This window comes from Pongo pygmaeus, chromosome X (genome assembly GCF_028885625.2).
Source record: "Pongo pygmaeus isolate AG05252 chromosome X, NHGRI_mPonPyg2-v2.0_pri, whole genome shotgun sequence".
NCBI classification, from domain to species: domain Eukaryota; kingdom Metazoa; phylum Chordata; class Mammalia; order Primates; family Hominidae; genus Pongo; species Pongo pygmaeus.
In genome coordinates this window covers 106,958,109-106,980,919 of record NC_072396.2, presented here as the reverse complement: position 1 = coordinate 106,980,919, position 22,811 = coordinate 106,958,109, and the positions used below count along the sequence as shown (strand labels likewise).

Sequence of the window (22,811 nt, the reverse complement as noted above, 5' to 3'; positions counted from 1 at the left end):
AGACTTGAAATTTCCTTTGTTTTGAAGACCTTGTCACCGTTCTGTTTCAAAATTGTGTATTTGTGTTTTCTTCAGTTTTCTTGAATACTTTACCCAGTGACTTTTCATGTTTTTGGTATCTCCTCAAATAAATCTTCCTTACTTTTACATATAAATTCTACTGTAGTTTGCCTTTTTAACCCATTCTTTTCTGTTTTAACCTTTAACTATTCAACTGCATTCTTTTAGTTTATGTTGTGGTTCTTTATCTGGCTTTTTGAATTGATTGTTCAATTCCTTTTTATTGATATAGCTATGTAATGCATAAAAATATTATCTGACCACTGCTCTAGCTGTAAATTCTGATATGTTCTGTTTTTATTTTCATTATTCTTATTGCATTCTACAATTTTAATCTGTATTTGCATTTGGGCCCAAGCTTAACAGCCTCAGGTATTAGTATGATTTTTCATATATCTCATTGCTGCTTCTGCAGGTTTCCTATATAAAACTACATTTTTGGCTGGGTGCGGTGGCTCACACCTGCAATCCCAACACTTTGGGAGGCCGAGGCGGGTGGATCACCTGAGGTCAGGAGTTCAAGACCAGCCCGGCCAAGATGGTGAAACCCCATCTCTACTAAATTAGCTGGGCATGGTGGCAGGCACCTGTAATCCCAGCTACTCAGGAGGCGGAGGCAGAGAACTGCTTGAACCCGGGAGGGAGAGGTTGCAGTGAGCCAAGATCGCGCCACTGCACTCCAGCCTGGGCGACAGAGTGAGACTCCATCTAAACAAACAAACAAAAAAAACCAAACAAACAAATAAACAAAAAAACTACATTTTTGTTGTGTGACTAGGCACACAAATATTAATACATAATGTATTCCTAGTGAATTTTAACCTTTACTATTATTAGGTGTGCTTTTTTATCTTTTAAAATCCATTTTGTTCTCAATTCTGCCCTCTTAAAAATTAAGATTGTGAAAAAATATTCCATGCTCATGGATAGGAAGAATCAATATTGTTAAAATGGTCATGCTGCCCAAAGCAATTTACAGATTCAATGCTATTCTATTAAACTACTAGCAATGTTTTTCACAGAACTAGAATAAAAATTCTAAAATTCACTTGGAACCAAAAGAGAGCCCGAATAACCAAAGCAATCCTAAGTGAAAAGTGCAAAGATGGAGGATCACACTACCTGACTTCAAACTATAATACAAGGCTATAGTAATTAAAACAGCATGGTACTGGTACAAAACAGACACACAGACCAATGGAACATAATAAAGAACACAGAAATAAAGCCACACACCTACACCATCTGATCTTCAACAAAGTTAACAATAACAAGCAATGGGGAAAGGACTTCCTATTCAATAAATGGTGCTAGAATAACTGGCTAGACATATGCAGAAGATTGAAACTTCACCTTTACCCTTCAAAAATCAACTCAAAATGCATTAAAGACTTAAATGTAAAACATAAAACTATAAATACCCTAGAAGAAAACTTAGGAAATACCATTCTAGACATCAGCCCTGGCAAAGACTTCATGATGAAGACACCAAAAGCAACTGTAGTAAAAACAAATATTGACAAGTAGGACCTAATGAAACTAAAGAGCTTCTGCACAGCAAAAGAAACTATCAACAGAGTAAACAGACAACCTACAGAATGGGAGAAAACATCTGTAAACTATGCATCTTCCAAAGGTCTAATATCCAGGATCTATAAGGAACTAAATCAACAAGCAGAAAAACAACCCCATTAAAAAATGGGCAAAGGACATGAACAGACACTACTCAAAAGAAGATATACACACGACCTACAAGCATATGAAAAAATGCTCAATATCACTAATCATTAGGGAAATGCAAATCGAAACCACAATAAGATACCATCTCACAACAGTCAAAATGTCTATTATGCAAAAGTCAAAAAGTAACAGATGTTGGTGAGCTTACAGTGAAAAGGGGATGCTTATACATTGCTGGTAGGAATGTATATTAGTTCAGCCACTGTGGAAAGCAGTCTAGAGATTTCCCAAGGAACTTAAAATAGAACTACAATTCAACCCAGAAATCTCATTACTGAGTATATTCCCAAATGAATATAAATCGTTCTACCATAAAGACACATGCATGTGTATGTTTATCACAGCACTATTCACAATAGCAAAGACATGGAATCAACCTAGATGCCCATCAACAGTGGACTGGATAAAGAAAATGTGGTACACATACACCATGGAATACTACAGATCCATAAAAAAGAATGAGATCATGTCCTTTGCAGCAACATGGATGGAGCTTGAGGCCATTATCCTAAGCAAATTACTTTTAATTTGATGTTCTTTTGTGCCATCTTCTTTCACCTTCTATTTGGACACCGAAATAGCAGCCTCTTGAGGACCAGAAAGCAGACAGCATAGAGTAACAGAACATGAAGATGAATCTGCTGTACAACAGACTGAAATCAGGAGACCTGGGTCCTCAATAGCAGATTTATCTTTGTGTAAAAAAGACCATGAGAAGTCAGCTCCCCTGATCTGGCCTCACCCCTTTCACAGGAAAAGATTGGCATTCTCAGGGGTTAAGGACATGAGCCTTGGAGTCAGAGTGAGTACAATATTTCAGCATACTTAATTACTGGTTTTATGATCTTTAGGAAATGTTGAGTCTCAAGACAAATGAAACCCATATGTAATGGATATATATTAAGTATGCCTGCATAGAGAACAAAGTGGGAGGAACTATACAAAAAGGACACATTATCAAAAATTAATAAGTGGGAGGGGTCAGGGATTATTTATTTATTTCTGGACTTGACTATGCTTTCCACAATTTATAAATTAGCATGGAGCTTTTTAAAAGTCAGAATTTTTGCTCATAGAAACAGTATTTGTTATAAAATAGTTCAGACATACAAAAATTATAGAATGTGAGAACTTTCTATGTACCCATGCTAACATATAAAATAGTATACAGGCAATTGATAGTCACATTGAAGTCTGATTGTATTAGCCTCCTACTTCCCCAGAGATAATCACTATACAGAATTTGGATTTTTCATTTTTAAGGCATTACCTTATAGTTTTATTACACATGTACATACCTGTATGTAAAATATAATATTGTTTTGTAGCATGGTTTTCTCTCTAAATACCTGGCTACCTCATTGAAGAAAAGGAAGTAAGAAACCTGAGGAGAACAAACATGCATTCATATCTCAACAGTGGGACCTGCTATATATATACGTCTCCAAGTCGTGTGTATTATCTTTTAGACTACTAAAACAGACACACCCAGGTCTCAGTTTATATGCTATAGAGAGCAGTAAAACATTCTACAGTTACTATTTTCAAACTCTTCTTTTATCTGATATGTTCAATGTCTCAGTTTTCCTGTGGCTAACTTGCCTAAAACAATCTCAGTGTATCTTGAATGCACATTTTCTCATTTGTCTGGGGCTAATTTTCTACCTTTCTTTCAAACTGTTACTAATTTAGGCCTGTCCTTTATATCCAGAACTAATCTAGACCATCCTGCTGAAAGAAGACAGTATTTTCTGGGAGTTAGTTTTCATGTGTTCAGACTACTGCCCAAATCCCTTAGATGGTATAGGGATGCATTCCATTTAGAACTTGATTTGATGTCTATTACAAGTGCTGGGCATGTGTATATTTTCCTTTTATTACTTTTAATTACATAAGGAAGGTACTTGTGTAATTATACATCATAGTCAAGATGTGGAATCGACCTAAAAGTTCATCAGTGGATACATAGGTAATGAAAACGTGGTGTATTAAGTCACATTTGTTGATTGCTCCTGGGACCCTGGGCTGAATGAGACTATGACTATACTTCTACCCCGAATCCCACTGTGTCAGGGTTCCCCTCTCCTTATCCTCCCCATTCCCCACTGAAGCTTTAATGCTGAACTCTGGGTGATTTCATGAAGACCATCCCACTTTCCTGTCTCTGTGGCAGTCACTGCTTGGCTAATTAGGTGGGATAAGCAGGCAGTAGGAAGTGAAGAATGTTAACAAGGAATGGAGAAAGCTCTTTTAGGTAGTTTAAATTTGAAGGAGAAGAGAGAGACCCAGAGATAGGACATAGAGGTGGAGGGGGCAGGAGACAGAGAGAGAGAGAGAGAGGAGGGGAGGGGAGGGGAGGGGAGGGGAGAGGAGGGGAGGGGAGGGGAGGGGAGGGGAGGAGAGGGGAGGGCAGAGGAGAGGAGAGATATCAATCCTGTGGCTAAATGTGTATTGAGGGGTCCCAGAGGAATTTTTGAAAATCTTTCATTTCTTAAAAGTTGATCAAGTTTAAAAATTAATGTGAAGGAGCATACCATCTTAAAACTAACCTTTGAAGTTAGCGATATATTATTTTCATTCTTACTCTATTACTTCCATTTTAGAGATCATGAGATGCCTTTAGTTATATAGGTATTGAGCTTAATATATATTTAGTTATTAATGAATGAAGGAATGGACAATTGTGTGTATAGAAATGGTAGTAACTTGGATTTTTGTGTTTCAAGAGGTAGAAGATGGTTAAAATACTGCTGTGATGTGGCTGGATAATGCATAATCTGAGGGTCACTGCCCTGGTGGCTGTGAAACAGTCTAGAATTTTCCTATTTTTTATATATATATGTGTGTGTGTGTGTGTGTGTGTGTGTGTGTGTGTTTCCTATTTTTTATATATGTGTGTGTGTGTGTGTATATATATATCTTTTTTTTTTTTTTTTTGAGACAGTGTTTCACTCTGTCACCCAGACTGGAGTGCAGTGGCCCCATCTCAGCTCACTGCAACCTCCACCTCCTGGGTTCAAGCGATTCTCCTGCCTCAGCATCCTGAGTAGCTGGGATTACAGGTGTGCGTCACCATGCCCGGCTACTTTTTGTATTTTTAGTAGAGACAGAGTTTTGCCATGTTGGCCAGGCTGGTCTCGAACTCCTGACCTCAAGTGATCTGCCCACCTCAGCCTCCCATGGTGCTGGGATTACAGGCATGAGCCACCGCACCCTGCTTTCCTATAATATATTAATATACCAAACAGTCCAGGAACAACCATTAGGCAAACTCCACACTTTGCTTACCTGGTGTTATCTATCACTGAGATTACCAGGTGAGTTCAAAGACATGCCTATCTTCCCAGCATGAGGAACTGAATTTGGGTCAGCTCAGGGACTTGATGCTGAACAGCTCTTATGAGCTTCTGATAACACCCAAGAACTAGAGAAACAGCTGTCTATAAATCTTTCCACTCAAGGTATATCACAGGGACATTTGCTTTCTTCAACTAGATGTGTATTTTTCTCAAAAGGGGAAACAGTAAGAAATGATTTTTCACACTGCCTCCTTAGCCCTGAGGCTCTGCCAACCCCTACTCCTGTGTCTCAACATTTAAAGACCACTAAAGTTCCACACTATGCCATATACTCTGGGCAGTTTTTCTCATTTACCCCTCAGGACAGCTCTGGTATAGTCAGTCACATTTCACAGGTGACTAAGTTCAGGCTCAGAGAGCCTAAGTCACTTCCCCAGATAAATGGCAGGATTGGAATAAGGCTGATCCCATTAATCAAGCTCCCAACTCCATCCCTCCCTTCCCTATGCTGAACCCTGCCTGCCCCGCAACCTGGTCTACTCTCAAAGCTGCAACCTTGGCTCTAGCCACCAGAAGGCACATCATAGCTATCTCAATTTTTGTTTTTAAATTAAAAGCAGCTTATTTTGCATAGAGTAACAAATATTACAAGTTTTTGGTGGTTGTTTGGAAAATTCACGTGCATATGAAAACAGTTCCATTATCTGTTGACCCCAAATCTACATTGCATTCATTGATTTTTCACTTCCCTCCCTGGTGCAGGTTGCAGTGTCCACATTGTAGGAGGGTGGCGGGGTGGGGGGGTCCTTTTCAGACAGCAGGGCATTCACCCTCCTCCATTTCCCCACCCCTATACAGGCTTCCCAGATTTCCTCCCACCTTCTCTCTGTCATTCCCTTTTCAGGACACTATGGACACAGCTGCCCAGACCCTGCTCCTGTGCCCTCATCCTCTCTCTGTCACCACCCACTGCCCCGCACCGCCCTATGGCTGCCCGCCTAGGATAGCCAAGGATGTTCTGCAGTTTATTTTTTTTTTCCGTCTTCTTTTAAATACATCAGTATCTTTCTGACAGAATCATTCTGTACCTGGGTTCATAAGGTGGGTCGTAAGGAGGTATTGTAGTTTTTGCCCCTTGCGGACACTTCTTTGCTGAAAAGTTTGATAATGGTGGTGCCGTGGTGCCCTTTCCCAACACAAATCTGCATTGCAGCTAGAACACTGCTGAACAGGAAGGTGGGAAGGAGAGATTGTGGCCCAAGCCCATCCTATAAAGCTTTCTGGAAATCTTGGTGGAAAAGTGAGCATTCCCAGTGTATAGGGGAAGGACTCCAGACAAAAATTGCTGCCTTTTACTGTGCTGAGAAGAGAGCTCTATGTGAGAGGAAGACAAAATATTTTAATTTTTATTCTTTGACCCCTGGATAAATAGAGACCTATATAAGAAAAAAGGGATCCAGGATACTTGTTATCTTTGTAAACCCTCTTTACATCTTTATTACTATCTTTTCATGGAAATAGATTTCTATGATAACATTTGAAATTACAACATAATATCAATATTTTTTATGGACCTGGTGTTTCATTTATATGATATCCTAAAGTTTATTTCCACAGTAACCTAGTGGTGAAAATTTAGTTCCCTTACCATAGTTTCTATTACAGACAATGGTGTATATAACACTCTTGCTCATATGCACAAATATTTCAGTAATAATTTCTTTATAAGTTTTTGAAAGAGTATCTTTAAACCCCAGACACTTAAAAATTTTATATTAAGATGATGAAATCAAAATACTTTTACTTTTTTTAATGTTTTTTTAATCTCAATAGGTTTTTGGGGAACAGGTGGTGTTTGTTTACATGAATAAGTTCTTTAGCGGTGATTTCTGAGATTTTGGCACACCCTTCACCCAAGCAGTGTACCCTGTACCCAATGTATAGTCTTTTATCCCTCAACACTCCCCACTGCTTCCCCTGAGTCCCCAAAGACCAATGTATCATTCTTATGCCTTTGCGTCCTCATAGCTTAGCTCCCACATGAGTGAGAACATACGCTGTTTGGTTTTCCATTCCTGAGTTACTTCACTTAGAATAATAATCTCCAATTCCATCCAGGTTGCTGCGAATGCTATTATTTCTTTTTTTTTTATGGCTTAGTAGTATTCATATATATATATCTCACATTTTCTTTATCCACTCATTGATTGATGAGCATTTGGGTTGGTTCCATATTTTTGCAATTGCAATTGTGCTGCTATAAACATGCGTGTGCAAGTATCTTTTTTGTATAATGACTTCTTTTCCTCTGGGTAGATACCCAGTAGTGGGATTGCTGGATCAAACGAGAGATCTACTTTTAGTTCTTTAAGGAATCTCCACACTGTTTTCCACAGAGGTTGTATTAGTTTACACTCCCACCAGCAGTGTAAAAGTGTTCCCTTTTCACCCCACCTACTCAGACATCTATTTTTTTAAATTTTTTTATTATGGCCATTCTTGCAGTTATAAGATGGTGTTGCATTGTGGTTTTGATATGCATTTCCCTGATCACTAGTGATGTTGAGCATTTTTCCATATGCTTGCTGGCCATTTGTATATTTTCTTTTGAGAATTGTCTATTCATGCCCTTAGCCCACTTTTTGATATTTTTACTTTGTTTTGTTTTGTTTTGTTTTTTCTTGTTGATTTGAGTTATTTGTAGATTCTGGATAATAGTCCTTTGTCGGATGTACAGATTGTGAAGATTTTCTCCCACTCTGTAAGTTGTCTGTTAACTCTGCTGATTATATCTTTTGCTGTGCAGAAGCTTTGTAGTTTAATTAAGTCCCATCTATTTATGCTTGTTTTTGTTGCATTTGCTTTTGGGTTCTTGGTCATGAAGTCTTTGCCTAAGCCAATGTCTAGAAGGGTTTTTCTAATATTATCTTCTAGAATCTTTACGGTTTCAGGTGTTAGATTTAAGTCTTTGATCCATCTTGAGTTGATTTTTGTATAAGGTGAGAGATGAGGATCCAGTTTCATTCTTCTACATGTGGCTTGCCAATTATCCCAGCACCATTTGTTGAATAGGGTGTCCTTTCTCCACTTTATGTTTTTGTTTGCTTTGTTAAAGATCAGTTGGCTGTATTTGGCTTTATTTTTGGGTTCTCTATTCTGTTCCATTGGTCTACGCGCCTAACTTTTTTTTTTTTTTCTGTCTTGCTTTGGCTATTTGGGCTCTTTTCTGGTTCCATATGTACCCATCCATGAGCATGGTATGTGTTTCCCTTTGTTTGTGTTGTAGATGGCTTTTATTACTCTAAGGTATGTCCCCTTTATGCCGATTTTGCTGAGGGTTTTAATAATAAAGGGATGCTGGATTTTGTCAAATGCTTTTTTCTGCATCTATTGCGATGATCGTGTGATTTTTGTTTTAAATCTGTGTATGCCCTCTATCACATTTATTACTTGTGTATCTTAAATCATCCCTGCATCAATGGCATGAAACCCAATTGATCATGGTGGATTTTCTTTTTGATATGTTGTTGAATTTGGTTCACTAGTATTTTCTTGAGGATTTTTGCATCTATGTTCATCAGGGATATTGGTCTGTAGCTTTCTTTTTCGTTATGTCCTTCCCTGGTTTTGATACTATGGCGAAACTGGCTTCATAGAATGATTTGGGGGAGGATTCTCTCTTTTTCTATCTTTTGGAATAGTGTCAATAGGATTGGTACCAATTCTTTGAATGTCTGATAGAATTCAGCTGTGAATCTGTCTGGTTCTGAACTTTTTTAGTTATTGGCAATCTTTGTATTACTATTTCAATCTCATTGCTTGTTATTGGTCTGTTCAGAGATTCTATATCTTCTTGGTTTAATCTAGGAGGGTTGTATATTTCCAGGAATTTATCCATCTCCTGTAGGTTTTCTAGTTTATGCACATAAAGGTGTTCATAGTAGCCTTGAATAATCTTTTGTATTTCTGTGATATCAGTTGTAATATCTCCCATTTCATTTCTAATTGAGCTTATTTGAAACTTCTCTCTTCTTGGTTAATCTTGCTAATGGTCTATCAGTTTTATTTATCTTTTCAAAGAACCAGCTTTTTGTTTCATTTATCTTTTGTATTGTTTTTGTTTCAATTTCATTTAGTTCTGCTCTGATCTTCGTTATTTCTTTTCTTCTCCTGGGTTTGGGTTTAGATTGTTCTTCTTTCCCTAGTTCCATGAGGTATGATCTTAGATTGTCTATTTGTGCTCTTTCAGACTTTTTGATGTAGGCATTCAATGCTATGAACTATCCTGTTAGCACTGCTTTTGCTGTATTCCAGAGGTTTTGATAGGTTGTGTCACTATAATCTTTCAATTCAAAGAATTTTTAAATTTCCATCTTGATTTCATTGTTGATACGACGATCATTCAGGAGCCAGTTATTTAATTTCCATATATTTGCATGGTTTTTAAGGTTCCTTTTGGAGTTGATATCCAATTTTATTCCATTGTAGTCTGAGAGAGTACTCGATATAATTTTGATTTTCTTAAATTTACTGAGACTTGTTCTGTGGCCTATCATGTGGTCTATCTCGGAGAATGTTCCATGTACTGATGAATAGAATATATATTCTGTAGTTGTTGGGTAGACTGTTCTGTAAATATCTGTTAAGTCCATTTGTTATAAGGTATAGTTTAAGTACATTGTTTCTTTGTTGACTTTCTGTCTTGATGACCTGTCTAGTGCTGTCAGTGAAGTATTAAAGCCTCCCACTTTTATTGTGTTGCCGTTTATTTCATTTCTTAGGTCTAGTAGTAACTGTTTTATAAATCGAAAGGTCCAGTGTTAGGTGTATATATATTCAGAATTGTGATATTTTCCTTTTGGACTAGTCCTTTTATCATTATATAATGTCCCTCTGTCTTTTTTAACTGCTGTTGCCTTAAAGTTTGTTTTGTCTGATGTGAGAATAGCTACTCTTGCTCACTTTTGGTGTCCATTTGCATGGAATGTATTTTTCTATCCCTTTACCTTAAGTTTATGTGAGTCCTTATGTGTTACGTGAATCTCCTGAAGACAGCAGAAACTAGGTTGGTGAATTCTTATCCATTCTGCCATTCTGGAGTGGAGCATTTAGGCTATTTACATTCAATGTTAGCATTGAGATGTGAGGTACTATTTTATTCATTGTGCTATTTGTTGCCTGTATGTGTGTGTGTGTGTGTATATATATATATATTGCATTGTGTTACTGTCATATAGGTCCTGTGAGATTTATGCTTTAGGGAGATTCTATTTTGGTATATTTTGAGGATTTATTTTAATATTTAGAGCTCTTTTTAGCAGTTCTTGTACTGCTGGCTTGGTAGTAGTGAATTCTCTCAGCATTTGTTTGTCTGGGAAAGACTATCTTTCCTTCATTTATGAAGCTTAGTTTCTCTCTGGATACAAAATTCGTGGCTAATAATTGTTTTGCTTAAGGAGGCTAAAAATAGGACCCGAATTCATTCTAGCTTGTAGGGTTTCTGCTGAGAAATCTGCTGTTAATCTGATAGGTTTTCCTTTATAGATTACCTGATGCTTTTGCTTCATAGCTCTTAGGATTCTTTCCTTTGTCTTGACTTTAGATAACTTGATGACTATGTGCCTAGTTTTCCCGGGTGTTCTTTGAACTTCTTGTATTTGTCCAGATCTCTAGCAAGGCCAGGGAAGTTTTCTTTGATTATTCCCTCAAATATGTTTTCCAAACTTTTAGATTTCTCTTCTTCCTTAGGAACACTAATTATTCTTAGGTTTGGACATTTAACATAGTCCCAAACTTCTTGGATGCTTTAGTCATTTTTTTAAAAATTCTTTTTTTTTTTTTTGAGACGGAGTTTTGCTCTGTCGCCCAGGCTACAGTGCAGTGGCGCGATCTTGGCTCACTGCAAGCTCCGCCTCCCGGGTTCACGCCATTCTCCTGCCTCAGCCTCCTGAGTAGCTGGGACTACAGGCACCTGCCATTATGTCCAGCTAATTTTTTTTTTTTTTTTGTATTTTTAGTAGAAACAGGGTTTCACCATGTTCGCCAGGATGGTCTCGATCTCCTGACCTCGTGATCCACCTGCCTTGGCCTCCCAAAGTGCTGGGATTACAGGCGTGAGCCACCGCACCCGGCCTAAAATTCTTTTTTCTTTGTCTTTGATGGATTGGGTTAATTTGAAAGCCTTGTCTTTGAGCTCTGAAGTTCTTTCTTCTGCTTGTTCGATTCTATTGCTGAGACTTTCCAGTGCATTTTGCATTTCTCTATATGTGCTCCTGATTTCTTGAAATTGTAATTGTTTTTTTTTTATTTATGCTGTTTCACTGAATAATTTTCCTTTCATATCCTGCATCACGTTTTTGATTTATTTAAGTTGGACTTCATCTTTCTCTGCTGCCTCTTTTATTAGCTTAATAATCAACCTTCTGAATTCTTTTTCTGGCTATTTCAACATTTCATCTTGGTTTGGATCCATTGCTGGTGAGCTGGTGCAATCTTTTGGGGGTGTTAAAGAAACTTGTTTTGTCGTATTAGCAGAAATTTTTTTCTTGCTCTTTCTCATTTGGGTAGACTATGTCAGAGGGAAGATCTGGAATTCAAGAGCTGCTGTTCAGATTCTTTTGTCCCATGGGGTGCTCCCTTGATGTGGTGTTCTCCCCCTTCCCCTATAAATGGGGCTTCCTGAGGGCTAAATTGTCATGATTGTTTTTGCTCTTCTGGGTCTAGCCACCCAGTGGAGCTACTGGGCTCCGGGCTGGTACTGGGGAGTGTCTGCAAAGAGTCCTGTGATGTGATCCATCTTCAGGTTTTGCAGCCAGTGGAGGTAGCAGGGGAGTGAAGTGGACTCTGTAAGGGTCCTTGGTTGTATTTTGGTTTAGTGCACTAGTTTTGTGTTGGTTGGCCTCCAGCTAGGAGGTGGTGCTTTCAAGAGTACATCAGTTGTGGTCCTGCAGAGAGGATGCCAACTTTCCCTAGGAACAGCTGGTTAAGTATTCAGATTTCTCAGGTGGTGGGCAGGGCCATAGAACTCCCAAGAGATTATGACCTTGGTCTTTGGCTACCAGGGTGGATAGAGAAAGACCACCAGGTAGGGGCAGGGATAGGCATGGCTGAGCTCAGCCTCTCCTTGGGTGTGGCTTGCTGTGACTGCTGTGGGGGATGGGGGTGTGGTGTCTGGTCCAATGGAGTTATATTCCCAGGGGGATTATGGCTGCTTCTGCTGAATCATACAGTTTGCCAGCAAGTGGGGGAAAGTCTGCAGTCATGGGCCTCACCCTGCTCCCACACAGCCTGCAGCCCTAAAGGCTGGTGTCATTCCCACTGTGCCCTATAACAGCACTGAGTCTATTTTAGGGCAACCAGGGACCAGGGCTGAGAACTTGTCCCAGACCACCAGCTTCCCCACTGACAAAGCAAGCAGACTCACAGTTTTTCAGCAACTCAGGGGGCCTGCAACAGTGATCCAGTTTCTTCAAAGGGTCTGTGGATTCTCTCAGCTTTCCTGGTATGTTCCTGCAGTACTTCTTGGAGCAAAGGTTTACAGTATGAGTCTCCACATGCTGCTCTGTTCATCTCAGCAGGAGCTGCAAGCTAGTCCTGCCTCCTATCTGCCATCTTGCCCCCATGCATTTATCTGAAATCAAAATACTTTTAATAAAAGTATTATACTACTAATATTCCAGTATGAAAGTTCCTTTCTGCCCATATTAGAAATAATGTGAATCTTTACTAATCTGATAGGCAAAAAAAATCATCTCTCATCATTGTTTCAATATAACTCATTTTTGCTCTCTTCTGAAATTTCATACTGTGGATGTGACATAATCAATTTTCACAACCCCATATTATATAGAGTGTTCCAATATTCCCTATTATCTACACGACATGGATAGCATCTTTTCAGAGTCTGCGCACTGGTAGTGGGTGTAATCCAGGGCAGAGTTCCCATGGCTATTTGCTCTGGTGAGCTGAATGGGTCCCCTTGGAGCCCAACAACTATGTTGAGAGAATTGTAGTATTGTGATAACAGAACCTGGTTGAGGTAGGAGTGTGTGTGTGTGTGTGTGTGAGAGAGAGAGAGAGTGTGAGTGTATGTGTGTGCTGACAACCACATTTCCCTTTACTTCCTTCTGGCTTGTGTCTTTGCATCTCATTTCGTCTCCCTTTCTAAATTCAAGCCCAAAAGTGAAAAAAGGGAAATATCAGGATGGCAGTACCTGTAACCAGATCTTAATCAACATTCTTCACTAAGTCCTGAAGATAAACATATAAAAGGAAAAGCTAGCACAAAGGGTGTGTGCCTATGTAGGCCTTGATAAGTATTGCCCTACAGACACTCATAAAGTAGTGCCATTTAGACTCCCCAAGTATAGGGCGGTGAGAAAGGCTACAGAGGAATGAAGAAAGTACTGACGCTGACAAGGTATTGCAGAGGAAAGGCCCTGGACTCTGTGGTGGACATACAGATTGGTCATTTGCCTATTTTCGGTTTTGTTGTCTGTGCTTTTAAGGTCTTAGCCATAAAATCTTTGCCTAGACCAATGTACTAAAGTGTTTCCCCCAGGTTTTTGTCTAGTATTTTTATAGTTTCAGATCTTACATTTAAGTCTTTTATTGATCTTGAGTTGATGTCTGTATATGATGAGAGACAGAGATGCAGTTTCATTCTTCTGCATATGCATATCCAATTTTCCCAATACCATTTATTGAGGAGGATGTCCTTTCTCCAATGTACGTTCTTGGTGCCTTTGTTGAAAATCAGTTTTGTCTGTAAACATGTGGATTTATTTCTGCGTTCTCTATTCTGTTCCATTGGTCTTTGTGTCTGTTTTCATACCAATACCATGCTGTTTTGATTACTAAAGCCTTGTAATATATTTTGAAGTCAAGTAGTGTGATGCCTCCAGCTTTGTTCTTTTTGGTCTGGATTGGTTTGGTTATCCAGGTTCCTTTGTGGTTGCATATCAATTTTAGGATTGTTTTTTCTATTTCTGCGAAAAATGTCATTGGTACTTTGATAAGGATTGCATTGAATCTGCAGATTACCTTTGACAGTATGGTCATTTTAATTATATTAATTCTTCCAGGCCATGAGCATAGGATATCTTTCCATTTGCTTTTGTCCTCTTCAATTTCTTTCATCAGTGTTTTGTAGTTTTCCTTGTAGAGGTCTTTCACCTGCTTGGTTAAATTTATTCCTAGGTTTTTTTTGGTAGCTATTTCAAGTAGGCATGCCTTTTTAATTTCTTTCTCCGCTATTTCATCATCAGCTATTTCGTCATTGGTGCATACAAACACTACTGATTTTTGTATATTGATGTTCTATCCTACAACTATATTGTATTTATCAAATTTGGGAGAGTTTTGATGGAGTCATTAGGTTTTTCCAGATAAAAAATTGTATCATTTGCAAAGAGGAACAAATGTAAAGATATCCAACTTGGATATCTGTTATTTCTCTTGTCTGATTGCTCTGGCTAGGTCTTCCAGTACTATGTTGAATAGTAGTGAGGAAGGTGAAAAAACAAGACCCTTGTCTTGTTCCAGTTCTTAGATGAAATGGTTTCAGCTTTTCCCCATTCATTATGATGTTGGCTCTGAGTTTATCATATATGGTTTTTATTATTTTGAGGTACGTTCTTTTGATGCCTAGTTTCTTGAGAGTTTTTATCATGAAGGGATGATGAATTTTATCAAATGCTTTTTATGGATTGGTTGAGATAATCATATGGTTTCTGTCCTTCATTCTGTTGATGTAATGTATTATGTTTGTTGATTTGCATATGTTGAACCATCTTTGCATCCCTGGTGTAAATCCCACTTGATCATGGCATATTATCTTTTTGATGTGCTGTTGGAGTCAGGTTGCTAGTATTTTGTTGAGAACTTTTGCATCTATTTTCATCAGGGTTATTGGCCCGTAGTTTTTTGTTGTTGTTGTTGAGTCCTTGTCTGGTTTTTAATATCATAATAACGCTGCCCTCATAAAATGAGTTAGGGAGAATTCTCTCCTCTTCAATTTTTTTTCAGTAGTTTGAATATAACTTGTGTTAGTTCTCCTTTGAAGGTTTGGTAGAATTCATCAGAGAAACCATCCAGGTCTGGACTTTTCTCTGTTGGAAAATTTTTATCACTGATTCAATCTCATTACTTACTATTGGTCTGTTCAGGTTTTCTATTTCTTCCTGATTCAATCTTGGTAGGTGGTATACGTTCAGGAATTTATCTATTTCCTCTAGGCTTTCCAATTTGGTGGTATATAATTGTTTATAATTGTCTCTGATGATTATTTGTATTTCCATGTTATCAGTTGTAGTGTCTCCTTTTTCATTTCTGATGTTGTTTATTTGTGTCTTCTCTCTTTTTTCTTGGTTAGTCTAGCTGATGGTTTATCAATTTTTTATTTTTTCAGAAATCTAACTTTTTGTTTCATTAAAATTTTGTATATTTTTAGTTTCTATTTTGTTTAGTTTGGCTCTGACCTTTACTGTTTCCTTCCTTCTACTCATTTGGGATTTGGTTTTTTTTTCCTTTTTTAGTTCCTTGAGGTGAACAGTCAGATTGATTATTTGGAATCTTTTGACTTTTTTGATGTAGGCATCTATTGCTACAAATTTTTCTCTTAGCACTGCTTTTGCTGTATCCCATAGATTTTGGTATGTTGTGTTTCCATTTTCATTTGTTTCAAATAACTTTTTGATTTCCTCCATATTTTTTTTTCTTGACTCAGTGGTCATTCTGGAGCATGCTGTTTGTTTATTTTCCACATATTTGTACAGTTTACCAGGTTCCTCTTGTTATTGATTTCTACTTTTATTCCATTTTTGTCTGAGAACATACTTGATATGATTTTGATTTTTTAAATTTGTTGAGACTTGTTTTGTGTCCTTCTACTTAACTACTTCTTTCACCATTAAATAGAATACAGTAACAGCTATTTCAAATTAATGAACATAATACACATTACTTTTGTCAATCTGTGCAAAAGTATGTTGTGTCTAAATATTCATCAAAATACTTTTATTCCTGAATACCAAATTTCAGACAATATACAAAAGCACATATATGAATTGTAATTAATCTTCACCTCTCACTAGCTCAACTCCTACCTCCTGACCCAAAAGGTCTGTTGTCCATAGAATGGTGCACACTTTCCAGACATGTTTCTGTGGATGAGGTGCACATGACTATGTTCACCTACACATGCATGTAATCTTTGCCAAAAAGTGCAATCACATTAATCATCTCCTTTTGCAAGTTGTCCTTTCCACTTAATATTCTTCTGAGGATTTATATTAGTATCGTATTAGTTCTTATAGTTTTAGCATAATCAACAAGTTCATTGTTCATGTCTATATCTATTGGAATTCTATGTCAAAATTAGTTGCCAACTGTTTTGTTACTGAGTTTGCCCTATAAATTATGGATACTAATCCAACATCTGAGATGTAGTTTGAAAATGTTTCCCCGTTATTTTATAGACATTCTTAGTGTTATTTTCATTTAGAATGTGTTTTCAACTTCAATAATATGAATAAGATATATACAGATTGTAATTTAAAAAGAAAATACTAGTGAAGAACACCTTAGGGCGTGTGTACTGTCGGCCTTGAGAAAAATTCAAGCATTGAGAGTCCTGGAGATATCAAGACAAAAATGGAAAAATACTTAAACATACTTAAAAGTAATTCTAGAGTTAGCTGCTGATCTGGAGAGAAAAGAGTTTATTCCCTGCTTTACATAAACTTTCCTAAAGTACCCTGATTTGAATAATGGTCAAAGCGATAGGTACCTTGAATAGCAGTTAAGATTAAAGGAGATGAAATATAAAGTGCATTTGCTTACAGTAGTTTAGTGTATGTTACTTTCCTTCTCTTCAGCTCACCTGTCCGAAGGCCAACACTTGAGTTTCTACCTGAGCCCACTCACCACTTCGAGAAGCAACCAACTCATGTGGCCCTACACCCAGGTCTCTTGCCATAAATGGTGGGATTTCATCTTCTCTATCTTCTTCATCACCCAGAGGGGTTGTGGAGTGAGGACGCATTGGTCCACAATAGCATGGGGGTGGAATCTGACCATTTCTCAAGCCCTGGAAGCCCATCTTCTAAAAGGGAGGCTACTCAGGGCTGTCTATGGATGATGAGGGATAGAACCTCATTTCAATCCTACCACCTATCTGGAGAAGTGACTTAGGCTCTGAAAGCCTGAGTTTGGTCATCTATGAAATGGGACTGACCACACCATCCTTACAGTGCTGTCCTGAGGGGTAAATGAGAAAACCTGTCCAGACTATATGGCATAGAGTGGGACTTCAATGAACTTTAAATGTTGGGACACAGCACTAGGGGATGGCTGAGCCTCAGGGCTAACGAGGCATTGTGAAAAACCATTTCTCATTGTTTCTCTTTATGAGAAAACAGATATCTAGTTGAAGAAAGCAAAGGTCCCTGTGATATGCCTTGAGTTCAAAGATTTGTAGACAGTTGTTTCTGTACTTCTGGGCACTATCAGAAGCTCATAAGAGCTGTTCAACATCATGCCCCTGAGCTGACCCAAATCCAGCTGCCCATGCTGGAAAGACATGCATATCTTTGAATTCACCTGTTGAGCTCAGAAATCGGTAACACCAGGGTAGCAAAAAGTTGTGTTTGCCTAATGGCTGTTCCTGGACTGGTCAGTATGGTTTTGGGCTCTTTTTTTGTTTTTGTTAAGGAAAAATTTGGACCCATACCGCAGCCACCAGTGCAGTCTTCGGATCATGCGGTATTCAGCCACATCACTCCAGGTTTTCGGTCATCTGCTGCCTCCCTTAGAGACAAAAATCCAATAGTTACTAGCAAGTCTTTGACACATGATAGAGTTTGGCTGTGTCCCCACCCAAATCTCACCTTGAATTGTAATAATCACCACATGTCAAGTACGGGGCGAGGTGGAGATAATTGAATCATGAGGGCAGTTTACACCATACTGTTCTCATAGTAGTGAATAAGTCTCACAAGATCTGATAGTTTTATAAATGGGAGTTTCCCTGCACAAGCTCTCTTGCCTGCCACCATGTAAGATGTGTTTTTGCCTTCTGCTATGATTGTGGGGCCTCCCCAGCCATGTGGAACTGTAAGTCAATTAAACCTCTTTCGTTTCTAAATTACCTAGTCTCAGTTATGTCTTTATTAGCAGCATGAGAACAGACTAATACAACACACAATTATCCAGTTTTTAATTAGCTAACAACTAAATATTTACAGAGCCCAGAATTCACGCTATTCCATTGGAGGTACCTCATGAACTCTAAAGTCAAATTAACCGGGAAAGAAAGGAAATTAATATATGGGTGACTTCATTGCTTAAATCTGAGATGAGATGGTTCTTCTCATTAATTTTTAAACTTGATCAGGTTTCAAAAAATTGATGATTTTCAAAAATCCCTCCTTGGACCTCTCATCACCTATTCAACCACATGATAGAGATACCACTCCTCTCCCTCTCTCCCTCTCTCTCTCTGGCGCTCTCCCTCCAGCACTCTCTCTCTCTCTGTGTGTGTGTGTGTGTGTGTGTGTGTGTGTATGTATGTGTGTATGTGTATGTGTCCTCCCCCACTGGATTCGCTCTTCTTCAAATTCAAAGTTCCACAAAGAGTTTTACACATTCCTTGTTAATACTCTCCACTTTTCACTGACTCTTTATCCCATTACACTATGGATTCTGCCCCCAGGATCATCAATTAACACATACGAATTAAAACTCTTTTGAAATACCTTCCTTGTGCAATCAAAAATAACAAATGGAAAGCAAAATATACTCATGCTGAGCAATTGTGATACAAAATCAGATCAAGCTCTAAATGACATGCATCCCTGAACTAATCAATGGATTTGGGTAGTAGCCTGGACACATGAAAATCAACTCAGGGAATCACTATCTTCTTTCACCAGCATGACCCAGTTTAGATTCCAGATAGACAGGGTAAGCCTACATGAATTACAGTTTGGATGAAAGATAGAAAATTAGGTCTGGACAAATGGAAGGTATTTCATGTCAGGATACACTGAGATATTATTTTAGGCTAGTTAGCTTCAGGGAAACTCTAAGATTTTGAATTCATCAGGGAATAAAGACGCTTGGAAAATAGTATCTGCAGATTTTGTTGGAGCTCCCCACAGCATAAAAACTGAGAAAATGGGTGTGTCTGCTTCAGTGAGTCTGAAAGACAGTATAAATGACAAATAGGCATATATGGTAGGTCCCTCTATTAAGATGCGAATGTGTGTTTGTTCTCCTCATGTTTCTTCCTTCCTCCTATTTCATGAGGTAGCCAGGTATTTAGAGATGAAACCATGTCAGAAAACAATACCATATTTCACTTACAGATATATGCATATGTAATAAAATTATAGAAAAATGTCTTAAAAACGTAAAACCTAAATTCTGCATCATGGTCACCTGTGGGAAAGAAGGCAGCTGAGGTAATAAGAGAAGACTTTAAAGTGTGTTTGACTCACCTATGAAAGTTTTATATGTTGACATGAATATGTAGAAGTCTGTTGTATTCTATAATTTTTTGTGTTACTTTAATATTTCATAACAACCACTATTTCTCTGAGACTTAATTCTGATTTTAAAAAGATCCATACCAATTAAGAAATTCAGGGAAATATAATCAAGTCCAGATATATAATTAATAAATAATCACATCACTAGTTAATTTTTAAACGTAGAATTTTTTTGTATTAATGCTCATTTCATTCTCTATGCACGCATATTTAATGTATGTATACTAAATATGGGTTTCATTAATTTGAAGACTCAATATTTGCTAAAGATCATGAAACCAGTTATTAAATGTACACACATTTTCTACCTGATCTATCTGACTCCAAAGCCCACATCCCTAACCACTGGGTATACAAGGACAGATCTGGTACTTGGGACCCAGGTCTTCTGGTTTCAGTCTGTTTTATAGCAGACTCATCTTCATGCTCTGTCATTCGGTGCTATCTCCTTTCCAGAGCTTAATGAAAGGCTGCTATTCCAATGTCCAAATGGAAGGTAAAAGAAGGTAGTAAGAAAGGACATCAAACAAAATGTAATGAGGGGATGATTTTCCTTCTCCTCCACTGCATGATCAGGTTACCTGTGTTACAAAGAAGAGACAGCAAAGCCCGCCCTCCCTCCCTCCCTTTCTCTCTCTCTCTCCCTCCCTCCCTCCCTTCCTCTCTTTCTTTCTTTTTTCAGGGTCTTGCTCTGTTGCCCAGGCTAAGTGCAGAGAGAAAACAAATGAAAGGGTGGAGAGAGTGCGACCCCGTGAGAAGAGTGTTCTGGTTAAGAATGTGACTTCAGGAGGAAGGCATAAACCTACTGCCAGATGGGAGCCTATGGGACCTAGGGTTAGAGAAAAACTAAAGTAGGTATAATATTAACCTGGGTTAATTTTATGGCTACGTTTTTTTTTGAAATATTTCTTAAGTAACATATTTTACGAGCTACATTTTTATCATAAATGTATTCCACACTTGTTTTTGCAAAAGTTTAATATTGAGTCAAGTGCAGAAATTAAAAAATATTAATATCCAGTGTTAAAGCAAACTAAATGTGACCTGAGAAGGACTTCGTACTTCTATATTTGAGTCCTTGTGGATGAACTGTAACCTAGCTTAATAGACAAAATTGAAAACATAACTTAGGAGTATGTGCCTGTAACAACAGCTAAGTCTTGGCCAATCCCAGAGGCCATACTTCAACCATTCATGTACTGCTGAGTGTTCAAACTGGGTTTAAATAAGGCAAATGCCAAGCTATAATCAATCCAGCCATTCTGTACCTCACTTCCAATTTCTGTACATCACTTCCCTTTTTTGGTCTATAAATCTTTTTCCACTATATGGCTGTGCTAGAGTCTCCGTAAATCTGCTGTGATTCTGGGGGCTGCCCAATTCATGAATTGTTCATTGCTCAAAGTCCTTTAAATTTAATTTGGCTGAAGTTTTTCTTTTATCATCAGTATTCCTATCCTTACTGAAATTTACATCATGCTATTTTGTTTTTTATACATGTATATAAGCAAATGTAATGGATATACATACATTACATTTTATATAACTGTTATACTATATATGGAGCTTGGTATTCTGGGTTTTTATTTTCATTTCTACTTTTATCTGAACTTTTACACAAGGTAGTAATATGTGGATGAGTCATTCTGATTAAATTACAAGATATATAATCTAACTTTGCCTTTTAATGAAACAGCTGACCCAACCCCAATTTTCAAACAATGCATCCGATTGGAAATGCCATATCTATATTGCATATTAAATGTAATACATATATGGGTCTGTTCATGAGCTTTCTACAGACATCCTTTAATCTGCATGTCAAAGACTCCATCAGTTATAAAAGCAAAGTTTCATGGAACATTGCAATACCCGACAGTGTAATCCTGACTCCTATCATTCACCCTTTGGAAGAATGGTGCAATAATAATAAAATAAAATAAACAATAATAAAAATGCCAACAATTATAGGATACATGATAAATTATTTGCTCCAGATTATGCAACCATCAAGTGATAGTTCCCAGACTCAAATCCAAGTCCTTCTCACCCCAAAGCCCACACAGCTAACCACTGTTCCTATATTAAATGTCCTTCTGTGGTAGACTAGAGGCCAGAAAAAGAAGAGGACTCACCCCAGGACCCGTGGTCAGTTTACTGGTCAGGCAACTAGGATATAGGTTCAATGACCCCCATCTTCTGTCCAGCTATTATTCTTTGCTCTTCTTTAATCTTCCTTCTTCCTGGGGCTCACTAAATTCATTCACCATGTCACACTAGGATGAAAATAGGAGACCAGAAAGTACATGGAATCAAAAGAATAATGAGATAGAACCAACATTCACTGCTTGTTGCCATGTTTCCAGATCCTCTCGTTTCAAATCCTTTATTTTATGCAGCACAGATATTTTCTTCTGGGGCCAGCAATCTCTCTTCTAAGAATGTACCCCCAAAGATAAAATCAAAAAAGACAAAAAGCATAAACACAAGGCAATTCATGGTAGAACAATTTGTAACAGGACAAGACTAGAAATGAGACAGATGTCCACCAATAAGGAATTGATTGAATAATCTAAGGTACATCTACATCCCAGAGTTCTATGGAGGTAAAACAAGCAATGAGAACTCCCTCTTCTACTCCTTTGTAATGATTTCCAGCATATATTGTTAAGTGAAGAAAGGTACAGAAAAATGTGTTGAGCCACTGCTGTCCAATATAGCAGGCATTGTCCACATATGGCCATTTAAATTTAAGTTGATTAAACTTACATGAAACTAAAAGTTCAGTTCCTCAGTCACATTCATCAAGTTTCGGGTGTTCAACTGCCACAGTTGCCATTAGCTATTGTGTTGAACAATGTAGACAGTATATTTTCATCTCTACAGAAATTAAAATGATTTTTCTGTTATTCTCACATACAGCTTTCTATTCAGCATATAAAGAGGCTGTAATATCTATTGGCCTTCTGTATCCCTTTAACCTGGAATGCCTCCTTTTTCAACCCAGAGTTTCAGAATGCTCTATAGGGTGTGCATGGGCCAGAGCCCCTCCCTCCCACCTTCCTGCTCACCGATGTTCAAGCTGTAGTTCAAGCTTCTGTCACGAGGGGGCGCCATTGTACCACCATTATAGAACTCTTCTACAAAGACGTGTCTGCAAGGA

The 22,811-nt window shown here is 38.0% G+C and overlaps 1 protein-coding gene across 50 annotated transcripts in view; it reads right to left on the bottom strand.

Annotated features, from left to right (window-relative positions):
* Positions 1–22,811, bottom strand: part of LOC129023809 (ras-related protein Rab-40A-like) — a 194,516-nt gene that overhangs the window by 39,900 nt on the left and 131,805 nt on the right. For 17 of the 50 annotated variants that reach the window (XR_010125408.1, XR_010125407.1, XR_010125406.1 and 14 more), the window contains 4 exons: positions 22,720–22,802; positions 22,418–22,528; positions 21,784–21,924; positions 187–17,906 (listed from right to left, as the gene is read on the bottom strand). The gene's annotated coding sequence lies outside the window, so the exon portion shown is untranslated. Of the gene's footprint in view, positions 1–186; positions 17,907–21,783; positions 21,925–22,417; positions 22,529–22,719; positions 22,803–22,811 lie in introns of those variants that run through there. The other 33 variants (XR_010125409.1, XR_010125377.1, XR_010125378.1 and 30 more) reach the window with 6 other exon arrangements.